Here is a 15,643-nt window from a genome sequence, read left to right on the forward strand (position 1 = left end):
AGATAGATGATGTGTTCACTTTTTAATGTAGTCGTGATAAGAAAAAGACCAGTGCATGACGGAAGGGTTGCCCTCTTTGGAAAAACTGTAGGATGGCGTGCGCCTGGCTCCATGCTGTTCCTGTTCATGTGACAATCATGACAGAACTTCATTCTCACTCAATTGCGTGTTCATGAATCCTGCAGTCATCATGATTATTCAAATACACATATTCACATGGCTGTCTCTCGTGTCCTATTTGCACATACAAAACATAGCATTAAAATAAAAAAGAGGTCAAAAGGCCATATGCTTATACAGTTAAATATCTTTAATAGGTTGCAGTTAAGAACTATTAGTTGAATATAATGAGAAAAATGATGCCATAATATTAATTTTGACTTGACTTCAGAGTAGCTAGAGATTGTAATTTAGAGATATATTTTTATGCAAATTAGGTTTTAACTATGCTTTGTAAAATGCATTTACTATATTTAGTTTAATTATGTAGATGTTAATCATCATAGGTGTAGATATCGGGAGGTGGAGGAAAATTTTTAAAAATTAAAAATAAAATAAAAAGGTAACAGAGGACTTTTGTTCTGATAGAATTAAAGACTTTTTCACCTTAAAGTAATGCAGAAAATGCACAAGCTGGTGCATAAACAATACCCAGAAGGCCAAAAATAAGTGTTTGGTCAAAATTTACTTGTGGAGGACCCCCGCTTTAGGTGAACTATTTTTTCATCAGTGTGACGCAGTCATGTGCAGCAAATAGACCTTCACGTTTTAAGTTTCAAAATGTTTCCTAGTCAGTTTATCAAAACTAATGCTTGCTTCTAGTCTTAAATTTGATTAACTACCGTGACCTTGTTCCATGTACGTGTGGTGTCATATAAATATTTGACTACTTTATTTTTGTTTGCTTGCTCTTACCCCTGCTTGAGTCTTCCTGTGATCTGAGCGTGAGTTTGAGCTTGTGGTAATCCCTCCCTGGAGCTGAAGCTTTGACTCTGCATGTATTCGACACTAAACACACTGACACAAGATCACAACAACATGGGGGGACTGGGTTTTATAAACTGTATAAGTTTCCTTTTACTGAGATAGAGATGTAAGCCCAGAGACTAAAATAGTGCCCATGAAAGGTGATGACAGCAACAATGTTGACAGGGAAACATGGACGGACAAACATGGAGGAAAATCTCTCTGTCTGTCCATCATCAAAAATGGTCTTATCATCTATCCAACACCATCACCATCTAAATACTGTATTTCTTTAATGAAAGGCAAAATTCAAACATGTCGACACAATCAGCAGTGGGGTATGAAAGAAATGCGCTAAAGCAGGCTCATCTCCCTCGGTGCAGAGCAGTGTGGAACGCAGTTTAGTAACTTAGTGATTTTTGTGATGAATATTTCAGACCTAGAGGTTTGAGGTCTTTATTTATTTAAAAATGGGCCAAGGCCTCTTCCAGTCTGATGCAAAGACCTCACTCAGCACTATGAAAAAACATCCATGGTCTGCATCACTGTTAACTCTACCAGTATAAAGTAATCCATATACACAAATTCTCCCCTCGTCATCAATGTCCTCCAAGAGAATCACAGGTGCATTTTGTCCCTGATAAATAAGATGACCTTTGTATCGAGGCAACGCAGTGAGGGATGAAAGGTATTGACATTTTAAACAGAGAAATGTGCCTTTCGCTCTGCATGTTTGACAAACTGACACATACAGTATTTCATACGTTAGTGAAGCGAGAAACTACTGCACACAACAACACCAGCACTGGTGAGCAAAGAAAGGAAGGTATAAATAAATAACTCCTAAGGTGTATAGTTGCAGTATGTAGACCATAAACAGCCTGTCCTCCCAAAAAAAACAAACATTTGTCATTTATTTAAATGCCTAAAGCAACGATACGAACTGCAAGCGGCATTGCATCATTTGCAGCACTCGGCTGCTTAAAAAGCTCTGATCACATGGTCTGGAATTAGCTCTTCTTAGACTTGATGTCCTTTATCGGTTCACAGTGATGCATTTTATGACATGTTTTTATTATGCTTATGTTTCATGTTATGTGCTGTTGATAATTCTTTGACTTTCTTTTATGTTCAATTACATGAAAGGCAATAAAGGTTTCATTCAACCTGTTTGACTTTTATGTGACAACAACTTCAAGCAACCATGTGATCCTCATCTGATAAAAGTAAAGGGAAAAAAACACATGACTTTCATTAGCAATCCAAAACCTCTTATGGAGGAGCTCAGGGTGGATGGATCAGGGTCCCAGGAAGTGCGCCAGACTTTGAGGTCTAGTTTCATATTGGCCAAACAGTGGAATTATGTCTATGATGTGATGCTATGGTGTCCAAAAATACTTTTTCCTCTAGATTTACATGGGGAAGGAGATGTCTGTAAGTAACAGGGAACATTTTCTGAGCGTCACAGCACAACAAAATGACTTGTTTTGATCCATTTAGACAGATAACATTTAGAAAGTCTAAAGGAATGGAAGGAAGTAAAGTAATTTATACCCATTCACGTTAGCAGAGCGCTAAATCAGAAGTAGCTGGCTTGGCCGTCGTAGGTCTCTGGTGCAATTGCTCTATTTGCCACAAAGTGCAAAATAGATACAGGTAATATCATGTACAGCAGTTAAACCTTTTTGGCTTCAACTGAGCAACTCTCATAAGAATGGACGTGGCCCCGCCTCCAACGCTGTATCAAGTTCTCTTCACACATCCGTGTAGTGGATGGGAAATCATACACATAAGACATGTTGGACACCGAACAGGTTTTTCAGTCAACATCAGCCGTGATTATAATTTGTCACTAACCTTAACCGAGTATTTCATCTTTTAAGGGTGACCATGATCTTTTTCTGAGCTGCTGGGATCAGACTACATGATATCAGCCCAATAATGATCTGACTCAATAGACATGTCCTGAGTAACACAAATGAGTCTTGAGCAGTACAACATTTGTTTGTCTACTGTAGTTTGACATGGAGGAAGACAACCAAGAAAGCGTGTGGGGCACTCTATGACATCACATGTATGTTTTTGTTTTCTTTATGATTATGTTAGTCTATTCTGTACACACAGCATCTATTGCAATTTTCTTTGTCCAGGAAGAGGGATCCCTCTTCAGTTAATCTTACTGAGGTTTCTTTCATATTTTCCCTGTTAAAGGGTTTTTGGGAGGAGTTTTTCGTCATCCCCTGTGAGGGACTTGGAAAGCAAAGCTACAAACAAGGCAGAGAATTTGTTTGCTCCTCTGTGCACACCTGTAAACACGGAGAAGTGAAAGATGGATGATACTGGTGCTATCAGGTGGATCCAGAAAATTCATGGCCACTCCTTTTGAATTACCAGTATTCACATCGTTAAAGTTGTGGAATACAGCGAGCTATGATTGATAAGGGTGCATGCAGTCTACAACGTGCAGTTTACTGTTACGACTGGCCAAGTCATGGCATCATCAGAGTCCTTACAGTTCACCTGAATGTTGATACAAAATTTTATGGCAATTCATCATATAGTTGTTGAGACAATTTCCTTAAAGCCAAAAAAAGTCGAACTCATGGTGTAGATTTCTACAGATGTCCATGGAATTTGAGATATTTTTGTCATTAGGGTTTTTCCTCTGCACAATGTAGATACCTGTACCATCCTTCATGGCAATCCAGTTGTTGAAGTACTTCACTTAAAAATGAAAATCTCAACCTGCTTATCTTGCTAAATAAAAAAGTTAAGGCATCATGAAAGTCATTCTCTAGGGACCAGGAACGTCACTAAATTTCATGGCAATCCATCCAATAGTTGTTGAGATATGAACCAAAGTTGTGGACCCTTGACTGAAAAAAATTTGTTTTATCCAAGCATTATCCAAATAGGTATTGTGGCTGAATCTGATCAAATCTTAAATTAACAACAATATTAATTACTGTTGCAATACACCTCACTTCTGTATGAAAATGGCTTTGGAACTATCTTGTCATGCCGATATAGAAATCAGATGAGAATGAGAAAAGGTTTAGACGCAAGTTGTTTTGGAAAGCAATAAAAAGCATATTTGTCATTTCGTTGGGTGAACTTGTTGACTGTAATTATAAAAGTAGAAGACCTTGAAACCAGCAGCATGAAACACTTATGTCTGTAATTTACTGGTTCCAAGGATGCCAAAAATGGCAAGAGGGCACACAGGCTGAGCATAAAGTCTGTTTGTTGTTTATTGTCCTGAAGGTATGCAGACAGACCACAGCTGAGCCACCAGCCTGACTCTTATCCGGAATACCCCAAGACCAAGCTATAGCATAAAACCACACTCAGCCCTCCAATCAGCTACAAAAATGTAGCCTGTAATTTCTGCTTCTGCGGAAAAAACAATATGCTATATGTAGATCGGCTGCATACATCCTCTTTTTGTTCTGTTTTGATTCGTCTGGCCATTGAAGATCAAGTGCTCATTGCCTTTGTGTGTGCTCTATTGTTTAAAATCATAAGTGCATGCACCTGGCTTCTGTACGTCTGATGCCTTTGTTGTGTATTTGTGCACATGTGCCTTTGTGTGTTTGCTTGTGTACTTAACATGCTCAGGTTTCTGTAGCTCTGTATCTTCAGTGGTGTGTTCTGCCAGCTCCCAGCAGGTGTGTAAATGGTTTGACACACAGAGTAATGATGTGGGGCAGGGCTACAGGTCATGTTGACATGGCACATCTCATAATAGTCCTTACTTTGCTCTCCATGGTTTCATACGGTGGTGCTCTCTGTTTGCCTCAAACTGTGCTTCATCATGACTGCAGTGTAATGAAAGTTGGCAGACAGGTTCAGGTTGTTCCAACACCTCCCTAAAGAGCAGAAGCCTGAGAAGAGCTACAGATGGATATTCGCCAGCATCTGTACGAAACAAAGCTCTCCAGGATTCAGCATGTCAACATTCACACATCTGCCCAGAACTCAAAGGCACAGATGGATTATAGCAATATATTTCATAAATGTAAATGTCAAAATCAAATCTTACTGTCTACCATCCTTTCTCTGGCTGAAAAGGGGATCTGTTAGGCTCATTTTCAGGTTATTACTTGTTTTTAGGTTTGTTTTGTTTTGGTTTTTTTTAAATAATTTTTTGAGGAGGGGCTTTTGTTGCCTTGAATTACAAGGACAGTGTGAGCGTGAAAGGGGGGGGTGAATATTTGTTAATTGGGTAGGTGTTCAGTTTTCAATTTAGGGATTCTGTTTTGTTTTTGTTTTTTTGCAGAGTATGAACTTCTTCAATGTTTGTGATAAAAAATAAATTAATACTTAAATCTTCTGTTTCATAGGGATTTATCCGTTTATTATGAGTAATTTATAGGTCTACAATAATTTGTCCATAATAATAAAAAATGTTACAAGCTGTGTAATGTCACAAAAGTGCATAGAAAGGTCTTTGAACCCAACACCTCAGGGGTTTGGAGTGCCTTTAATCAGTCCCTCCAGAATTTTGTGATGCTGCGATCGCAACACTTTACATGAAATCAGGCAATCCCCCTAAGTTCTGCATGAACCTTGCAATTTTGTCAAATCACAGAATAATCGCTGTTGATTAATGCAAAAGCTCTGGCCCCAAAAAATGGTATTTGGAATAGCCCTACTGGGCATTAAGCACTTCCAGGACTTCCACATCTCTGCACCATCATTGCAGCAGAGGAATGACTGTAACAGAGAAAGGCAGCACTTCCTACTGGGAAAAGTGACCAATAAAAGCTTCTAAATCAAAATCTTCACAACCGGACTAGGGCACGGTTGGCCAGCCTCCTTACATCTTTCAAAAAAACGTAACTTACAGAAACACTTGACAGAACGCAAGGCTAAATATAGACATGCCACGATTACCAGACACACAAAGTTAATGGAAAGACGCAGGGTGGGTGTGAATATACGTCTGTTGATACATCTGTATGAGTTAAAAAGGAAGGTTCAACCAGTCCCCAGAATTACAAGACATAACATGTTTGTCGATGCCATAATAGATAGAATGTGCATTAGAGTTTGCCAAGGTCTTTTGATCAGTACAAAAGAAAATGATGATTGCTGTTAGTTGTTATAGTGACAACACTATACAGTAAGTGTCACACTCATTCATTTGAGAACTCCACCTTAGCTTATTCGTATACCTATTTTCATTATTAAAAAGAAAAATACAACCAGAATAACAATACCAGTTTCTCTCACACAGGAAACTACGACTAGCATTAGCTTTATTGCCTTGTTAACTCGTTATAAAACACACTTCATTCAAACTTGACAGAAACAAAATAAACCCCACCAAAACCGGATTGGTTAATTCTACTCTTTCCACTGTTCCATTAACCACCACCTCTTGTTTGGTCGAAATAATCCTTTAATTAACAGAGTTAGATGTGAAAATATGGTCATCTATAAGCCGTATCCTCACAGCTCTGCCTCTCAGCTGCCCGCTGAGCAGCCGCTCTCACTCATTCTTTGGATGCAGCCACTGTTACATCATGTTTTAACAAACATGCAATTAATGGCAACAAAAGAAACAGGGATATAACAGTTGCGGTAACTTTTTTTAAAAGTAACAAATTGTTTATTTGAAAATGTACTACTCCACTTCTCATCTGTTTTTACTGCAAAACCTCACCTCAGACCCACCTACAATGGTTACAATGGCAATGGTACACAAAAAATAACCACCGTTCTGACCATCCTGAAACGTCTATTTGAATGGGGATATCCTTTCTATCTATTTTAATTCTATGTTTCATGCCTTTACGAATAACACATAGCAACCTTTTCTGATCTGATGCCCCCTACTACTATGTTAAGGTGAGGAGACCTTTGTTGTCATGGTTATAAACACAATGGCAAACACATGGTCAAAGTTATGCAAAGATTGTGGTCATGCTTAAAAACAAAACATCTGATGGCTGGAAAAAAGGGAAACAAAAAGCTGTCCCCCACATTAAAGTCCAATGTCTTGTCGAACCATCCATCTACCTTAATCCCCTCCATGTGTCAGCTTTTCGCTGTATAACATCACCTTACTTACAATTTATGTGAGTAACACAAAAGGTAACAATCCCAAACATCCGGTCACATTTCAATTCTAACCAAAAGTAAACACAGAAAGACACTGGAAATTAAACTAAATGGAACCAAAACATCATCCAGCCAAGAAAAAACTTACATTTCAATATAATGTCAAACAAATCGTTTAACAATTGCACTTAACTTGTAAGAAAACACCTCCACTCTAGCTTTTCAGTAGTCCAAAATACTTTGCGTTTCAAAAGCAACAGATCCAGACTGCCACCTTGTTTATTGCAATGCACCTTCTCAAGGATAGACTAGAAATACTGTGGCAAATATATATTCTAGAAAGTGTTTTGCAAGCCCTGCAATAGTCTGGGGACCTGTCCAGGGTGTAACCCGCCTCTGGTCTAACAGCTGGGATAGGCTCCAGCCCCCTCGCGACCCTTACAAGGACAAGCAGTTATGGACAATGAAAGAATGAATTAAAGTGTTTTGCAACAGGAGCAGAATATCCTCATACACTGTTCATACGTGTGTGTATATATATATATACACACAAAACAACACAATTCATATCCAACCCACATATTCAGGAACCAATGCACTGACGAGAGTAAAGAAGTAAGTAGTATAAAGAGCAAATCTCCGCATAAGGGGGGGGGGGGGGTGGTGGTCGGGGGGGTCAAATAAACAGGACTTTTCCGAAGGAGGTTCGTGTTCGTGACCCGTGTGACACAAAGTGAACTTCGAGTTATTTTAAGGTACGTCGTCACCATGTTTCTTTGCCTGAACATTACCTACGTAACTTTCCTTGCCTGCACGTAACCTACATAACTTTACATTGAGCAAGTGACGGGATGATGCCATTTGTGGGGAACTAATCTGATCGTCCCACTGCATTTGGGCAATCAGCTTTTTCTGAAAAAGCTACAAATCAGTGTAACACTTTGCCTGAAGATGTGAGGAGCTGCAGCTCTATCAGTACTTTCAAAACCATCTTGAAAAGACGGTTAAATGCTGCTCCGCTCTGGACTCACTGCTCTTTAACTCTGGATTTTATAACTTGTTTTTAATTTAAGTAGGATTCACTTATGATGTGCTATTGTGTGTACCTTTTTATTTTGTGTTTTGTGTGTGATGTTCTTTTGTCTGTCTCGTGTATTTTTCTTTTTCTCTATAAAGTGCTATTGTGTGTGTATTGTTTTGTATTGTGTGTGTTTTTTTTTCTTTTTGTTTTTTTCTTGTACAACTTTATATTATTACACTATTGTGCTGTGTCTTTGTTCTGAGCTGCCGAGGGACTGCAGATGCAAATTAGCTCTAAGCTATGATCCAGCACGGCACATCATGGTAACATTCGTGTTCTAAACGGCGCAGGCTCCCTTTTAAATAAATAAATAAATTTCTTAAATAGATATCATAAGAACTGTTGCATAAGGATACGTTAACAGGAGAGTTCCACCCTGTCTCCTAACAGAGCTTTTACGTTCTGAAATACAAATTTTCAAGGGACAACACCTCCTCCTTCGACCAGATAAGAGTTGCAAGGCTACCAGCGCAAGAACAAATTTGATCAAATTGAGGTTTTTTCATCTGATACATATTGACCCCATGGCAAAACATATGAGGAAATATTTGTATAAAATAAACTAATCTCATATGATGCAAAGGCAGCACTCTGACTGACAACAGAACAAACAATGCTGCAAAGACACATCAGAAATGAACCATACATGACCCGTATTCCCAACTCCACGTCTCAGGATTAATGTTTATGCTTAAAACAAGAGCTGACATGTGGACAACCTACGGGGAGGGCAACAAAATAACCCAAATTTGTTCATGCGCATATGACATTTTGCATGTGACAGCCAAAGGTTAACCCTTACAAGCCGCTGTACAGAATGAACTGCTTTCCCCACTTTGACAAAGAGATTTTTAACACATGAACAGTACGTAGTTCAGCTGTGTGGCGAATAACGTCTTCAGTTAACTAATGGCTTTTTTTCTCTGTACATTAACCTGCAGGTTAACATGGCTCTTTACCTCCTCTGGTCACCTTGGACTCACCTCAAAACATGCGGCTCCCTCCCCCTCCCTATTCTTCGCTTCTCTTTCCACCAACATCCCCCCAACACCCCACTCCCCCACCCCCCCCCGTCCAGACCTCTTTTCCTCGCTCAATCGACTCGATCCACTCAGCCCCACCGCCATCATTTCCTTCCAAGCTCCTCTTTGCTCATCATCTCCACCTCCTCGCCAATCAGGGGGATTTTTACCTCGTTGTGATGTTTCATAATCCAACGCTACATAAAGACAGACAGAATTTTTCATGAGAAATTGTTAGCCGGGAAAAGTCCAAACACAGCAATGTACTACCATCATTACATAATGATTTTAATTTTAATGAGAGCAGTGCAAAATCTGCGGGGGGAAACAAAAGTCTTCATTAATTGCAAATACTGCATGAAATCAGAGAGTGGAGGAGCTGCAGAAGGACTGGCTGATCTCAAGAGCACTGCATAAATACAGACGCGCACACACACACACACACACACACACACACACACACACACACACACACACCACACACACACACACACACATTTCCAGTGAAAGAGGACTTCTGAGAGTTCTCTGGGAGGTGGCATTTAAGCTTGGCCGCTGGGGCGCAGAGCATCTATCATTAAAACAAAGTGCAGGCTGAAATCAACTGTGTTCTCCTTCACCGGCACTCAGCTCTCCTCTTCACCGTGTCCTCTCTCCTCACTGTCCAGATCTCACACAGACAAACACAACATTAATCGGCGTTGAGCCTATAAGTTACTCCTTTTAGAGCATCATTCATTCAGACTACAAAGGTTTGTGTGTGTGTGTGTGTGTGTGTGTGTGTACTGTCGCCTGTCCCTGGCTTAGGTTGAAATAGCTGCCTTTGACTTGAGGGTAAGCTGAGCTGCAGTAAATTGGATTTCATGCTCAGTCCTTCACAGCAGCAGTATGCGACACTAAGACAGAGCCATCTTCCCCCTGCAATCACGACAAAGTTAGCACTCTGTTTCTTTAAAGGTTAGAGCCTCTAACACAGTTACATTACATTTGCACCACATGGGAGAGAGCTGATGCAAAAAAATCACTTTGAGTGTTTACTTTGCTGTTTATGATGTAGCCTGATGCCAAAATGTGGCAGCGCAGCACTCCTACCACAAAACAACAAACGGGACTCATAAATCATTTGAACAGATGACGATCTTCAACATGCTAATGGTGTCATCTGCCACCAAGTGCTGGATCAACTCTTTTTTTTCACATTGCTTTGTGGATAAAACCTGAGGCAAAGACAAACAAGAGTGTGGTGTATCCAGTGGTTTTCGGGTTAACAGACCCGCTGCCACCACAGAGTTGTCTTTGCTGCAGTGACAGCGACGGGGTTTTGTCAGGGGAGGTTTGGCTAATCTGCCACAGAAGAGTCCTCTGTGCACAGCAGCCCATTTAGATGCAGATGTGAGGCGGCTGGCATCGTGTGCCAAGTCGGTCCTCCTGAGTCTGAGCTGGAACTAAAGATGGCTGCATTTCTTTTTTTATTTTATTTTCCTTTTTTCGGTGGGACCCTGCAGTGCTTCTGCCTCCCGTCTGACTTCATTCTGTTAGACAGCATGTCACCCAGTCTCCTGTCCCATTAGAGAGCACAAAGATGGAGGCAGGCAGGGAATACAGAGAGGCTCAAGCGACGTCACTGACATTGACATTACCTCTGTGATCATTAAACCTAAATTGGCTAAATGAATTGCCAATTTGAGAGGCCTTAGTCACAGCATATTGGTGTGTGCACGCCTGTGTGTGCACACGTCGGGGTTTGTGAAATCTACTGTGACGATAAGATTCTGTCTCTGGTTGTTTTTCCCCACATCTCTGCGTCTCTTCATTTCTGTCCAGCTACCTCTCTCTCACAATCTATACAAAAATTCAATAAGCTATTACACAGTCATTGATCTTTTTCTCGCCCAAACATTTGCATTAGAAAAAAAAAGTCAGTAAGATGAGGGGCTGGGTAAGGCAGCGCTGTCTGTTCATTTTAGCGACGAGAAGGACCAATAGATGGTGAGGCCGGGATTTATAGAGTTTGGCAGCACTTTAACACTTTAACGCTCCTCAGAATGTGTCCAATCAATGCGCACCCTCCCCACGTGGTCGCTGTTGAAGAGTCGTGGCGTTCACTTATCTGATGTCATTGTAAATCACTCAGGAGGAGGGTAGGTCAGGGGATGCTGCTGCTACACTCACACTGCATTGAGCTGAAAAAACTGTGTGCCAGCGTTAAATACATCACTGCATTGTGAGCGTCTGCACAGCAAATGCAGATTGATAAGTAACAGCAGACATGCTTCGGACCTTAAAATTGTAATGTGGCATAAAATGAGCTGCAGATTTACCAGAAGCGTGTCAGAAATACGCTTCACTAACCAGAGAGGAAGCACAATGATGATACCTCAGAGCCAATCTATACAACTGAAACATTACTGCCCCACCACATGCTTTGTTAACCACATGTTTAATTACCTCTGAGACATTTTCTGCTGTTTTTTTTTATAGTTTTGGACTCAAATACTAGATGCATGAAAGAATGTCAAAGGTGCCCTTGAATTCTGAATTCTTGAAATCTGGAGATATTCTGTATTTTTCGTTGACAAATCCCAAGTAAACACCAATACAACCAATGAATTGACAAATTAACAAATAAGCAGGACTCTACAGTGTGTGCAATTCAGTCGCTACTGCGATATGTGCGACCTGGAAAAATAATTTAGGAGCACAGTGTGCTATATTAGTATAGGATACAATCATTTTTTGCAATGAAATCAATACCAACAGTACCTCTTCACTGACACAAAACTACACACAAAGCACGGCTACAGACAGACAGGCTCACAGCCTCTCCCCTCACTAGCAGCTGAATATGTTAGTTGTCGTCTGTAACTCCATCAGCTCGGCCGTCTCACCAGCTGACGCCAGGTCTTTCTGAGGAATTTTGGGATGTTAGTGAAGCTCCCATTTCAACATCATTTAAGTATTAAACATTTATTATAAAAATTAACCAGGCAGGTGGCTCATGTTAACGTTAGCCTTTTTATTATCAGCCACTACCCGACAGCCACATTAGCCTTCTAATACGCTAATGGCTAATAATACAACAACCAACGTTAATGTCGAAGCTAGACAGTCAACAATATCAGTCCTCCTCGTCTGTAACGTTAATTGAGAGTGTTAATTTAACAAGTTAACACAATTACTTGTGCCTAAAAATTGCTACATTTCTCTTAAAGTCCTAGATTGAAGCTGAGAAAAGTCCACCTGCAACTAGACAAAACACTCGCTTCCTTTCCTACCAACTCTATTTGATCAGCAACGAAAATATGGAGCCAAGTCACCTGAAGCGCAGAAAAGAAACAGGCATTTGCATGGCATTGCTATTTTTTTTTTTTTTTTTTTTGCACTACCTCAGACAACCTATAAATATTGTCAGTGATATCTTACAGTAAGCTTAAAAATATTGTTCTTGTCTTTATTAAATATTATATATTTTTTTATGCCTTATAATTTTTTGTCACTTTCCCCCCGTGGTATTGAAAATGGCATTGAGTATTGAGTATATTCTATAATTTCTTGAGGAGCACCTGCCGTTTTCAGCTGGGAAAGAAAATGTTTTGATTGCCCCTCACTGTAAGCTATTGAAAATGAAAGTATTGAAACAGGCCACAGATTATTAAGATATAATGCATATATTTCATGTCATACTCAGTAGTCGCACAAAATGTTTCAGAGGGCCACCTTCAGCTCACAGGCCACACTTTGAGCAACTATGGAATAAAGTATTTATAGTTGACCAGTTTTTAAATATTTACATCTTCAGTTGAAACAAATGGGCTTGGGGATAAGATGGACTTATATAGTAATATTTAGGGTCTTTTCATGGGATTTGTCATCTTAGAATATTTAATATCAACATGCTGATCTGTTAATATTTACATTTTTAAACTTATTTTTATCTTGCTATTGCTGACACACAGTCTTTCATGATATCTGGTGCTGAGCGTTCCCTCATTCCTGCATGTTCGTATGCTGGTGTGAACGAAGGTGTGTTATTACCGCTGGTTTTTCGCTCAGCACAAACCTTGCTGTGGTTGGTGTAGAGAGGTGATTATGGCCACCATGTGAGCCGTGGGATTCACGGTATGTCTGAAGGACATTTAAACCGTGACCTCCACATTTATATCTTATTTCCCTTCCCAACATTCTGGACTCCCTACTTCTCATGCAGCATATGCAAAAGCAGCCACACACACAGATGACAATAGCTACGGCTGAGCTTCAGCTGCCACAGGAGCGACGCCTCTGAGGAGGAATGCCAGAAGGAGAGAGTTTCCCCTCCATCTATTTCTGATCCTGACAGCACATTCTTTACGTCTCCCCTGTTGTCAGTGAAAGGAGCCTCCTCTGCTGTTACCAAAATAGCCTTTTCTTCCACTCATTTTGACAAGTGACCAGTTTTTCTTTTCAAATGTTACAAAATTGTTAAGTAGTCATCACAAAGCAGTGGCAATAAAGGATGATGATTGCACATAATCTCAGGAGAAAAGATTATACAAATTCTCTCTGCACAGCCAGATTGGGCCTGAAGCACCCTGCTGTTTTTTTTTTACGCTAAACAGAAGAACTACGGGAAGCAGAAGTGGAGAGGAGAGAGGAAAACAGAAAGAGGATGAGGAGGAGGAACAAAACAGCTAGAAGGACTGGTGCTGGAGTGAGGAGAAGTACAGATGAGGGATACAGAGAAAGGCAGACAGAATAAGAGACCATGAAATGGGGATAGAAAACTGTGCTTGTGAGAGAGAGAGACAGAGGGAGAAATGGAGAAAAGGCGGATATCTGCAGCACCCCAGCTGCGCGGCTTAAGGAGCTTAGCCCTCCTGCCCATCACAGCAGACTCCTCAAGTGCAGGCATTCACCGCTGCCGAGGTACTACTGAGAGAAAAGTGAGCAGGGAGAGGAGAGGGAGGAGAGGTGTGGGTGGGTATTGGGGCTCAATATGGGAAAATGACGCAGAAGGTAAAGGTTCAGATTGAGAAAAAGGGGGCGTATTAGATTCATTTAAAAAGTGTTACAGTTTAAACCGTTTACAGCAAGTGCTTGTTCATATATAATGCTTAGCTTTAAAAAAAACACTGACATTTTTGGAGATACTTGTTTCATCTCCATGAGAACTGCAATACCATGTTCATTTCTGCACAGTGGTTATAAAGCTACAGCCAGCAGCTGGTTGAATTATCTCAGCACAAACACGGTGAACAACTAGCCTGGCTCTGTCTCAAGGTACTGCAGGAAGTTGCCGTACACGGCCAATATTTATTGGCTGCACGCAACACCCTGTGAAACCATAACGTATCATTTTAACACTTCAGTTTGCATGGGATAAACAAACAAGTTGTAATGTGTTAATAAGTGACCTTTAGAGCTGCTGGTAAGCGGATTTTATTGCTACTGGACAGAGCCAGGACAGAGCCATCTGTTTTCTCCGTTTCCCATCATGAGAGCTGTGTCTAACTCTTGGAAAGTTTATGTTTATGTTTATGTGTTCTATCTGGTGCTTGTCACATGAAAGCCTGAAATACTTATCTGTCTTGTTCATTTGTTTCTATCATCATTTTATCATGACTTTTATTATTTTTTTAAAAGCAATTGCACATCAGCCCAGCATAATGTTAAACAGCTCTCTTACTTGTAAATATCAGTCTGTGCATATGTCGGTTTCAATATTGTTACAAATTCTGACTTAGATATTTTGAAAAGTATTGATATCCAATACCCTGTTTGATACCACAGGGAAAAACTGACATTGAGGGCTAACAAGTTCATTTTTTAAATAAATGAAAAATACAACAAAACTATAACACGATACCACCAACTTTTCCTTTTTGATGGTAGCAGAGGACAAAATTACTATAAACATTAACAATAATTTTAAAAAAAGAAAAGAAAAAAAGGTGCTGCCAAAGCCTTTATGCAACTGAAGCAAATGAAACGAGTGATGAGAAGACAGCACGGTGAATGAGTGACAGGTGGGGTGATGAGGACACTGCAGCAGTTTGTGTGTCAACTTGCTGACAGAGAAAAGAGAGAGCGAGAAACTAGAATTAATAGTATCGGTAGGTAAATGAAAATTCAAACTGTTTGAAATGTTCATAATCAATAGATAGTGAGATATGAGACATTTCTGGCAACACTCCTCTGTTTTTACTTTGCCAAAATCAAATTTCCTTTGTGAATTAATAAAGTAAAAAAAGACATCATCAATAAGAAATTATTACTTTTTAAAAATATTTAAGTGGTAGCTGTTGTCATCACCTCACTACACTGTAACAACTTGGTGTTAAAATACAGCTAAATTCCAACAGTGATGTACAATTTTTTCAAAATATAGTAAAACACTGTAAATCTCGATGCTTTTAAGAACCAATATTAAACCTCATATTCTACAGTTAAATATTAATGAATTTAATATTGATATATTGCTAAAGTAATTTACAGTATTGATAATGTAAAGTAATGGAGGGATGTCAGC

At 39.8% G+C, this 15,643-nt stretch overlaps 1 protein-coding gene across 2 annotated transcripts in view; it reads left to right on the plus strand.

The window, feature by feature from the left end:
- LOC121961444 (zinc finger protein 385A-like) overlaps nt 1-15,643 on the plus strand; it is a 39,845-nt gene that overhangs the window by 6,681 nt on the left and 17,521 nt on the right. The gene's annotated exons all lie outside the window — the stretch shown is intronic.

The sequence above is a fragment of the Plectropomus leopardus genome, chromosome 2 (assembly GCF_008729295.1).
Source record: "Plectropomus leopardus isolate mb chromosome 2, YSFRI_Pleo_2.0, whole genome shotgun sequence".
NCBI classification, from domain to species: domain Eukaryota; kingdom Metazoa; phylum Chordata; class Actinopteri; order Perciformes; family Serranidae; genus Plectropomus; species Plectropomus leopardus.